This window comes from Montipora foliosa, chromosome 12 (assembly GCF_036669935.1).
Source record: "Montipora foliosa isolate CH-2021 chromosome 12, ASM3666993v2, whole genome shotgun sequence".
Taxonomy (NCBI): Eukaryota; Metazoa; Cnidaria; class Anthozoa; order Scleractinia; family Acroporidae; genus Montipora; species Montipora foliosa.
In genome coordinates, this window is record NC_090880.1 from 5,983,204 (window position 1) to 5,983,769 (window position 566).

The following is a 566-nucleotide window of genomic DNA, read 5'->3' on the forward strand; positions in this document are numbered from 1 at the left end:
TTCTTCAATGAAACTCGTATTTTTATCTTCAACTGGACTTAAATAACAATCATTTGTACTCTTTTTGGACATAAAGAAATAATTGATTTGTTTGTTTGGCTTTAAAATGCGAGCAAACAAAGTTTTATGTCGACACTTATCCCCGGCCTTGATATAAAATATTGCTAAATAGAGCAAGCCGTGCACTTTGCAAGTGGTCGCACTAAGTTTGCTGAGACATGGAAACCTCAAAAAAGACAACTACAAACATGTTGGCGTTATTCGGCCACCAACGTAGCTATTTCAGTATTATATCATCAAGGAAATCAATAAAAACCGCAGTAAATTAAAGCCATGTTCAGCAAAGGTGGGGCGAGAAAAAACGCCAAGGCCACAGAAATGTGGCAGCCCCACCAAGACCACGCAAAGAGCACGACGATACTTGTCAACGCGAATAGCTAATGTGCTGACGGCTGGAGAAGCCCATGTCTGAACTATAGCCGCAAGCGAGAGTGTATAAGCGAGCTCGCACTCTAAAATTAAAAAAATTATAGGAGAAAAGAGACTGAAATAGAAAAGTATAATTA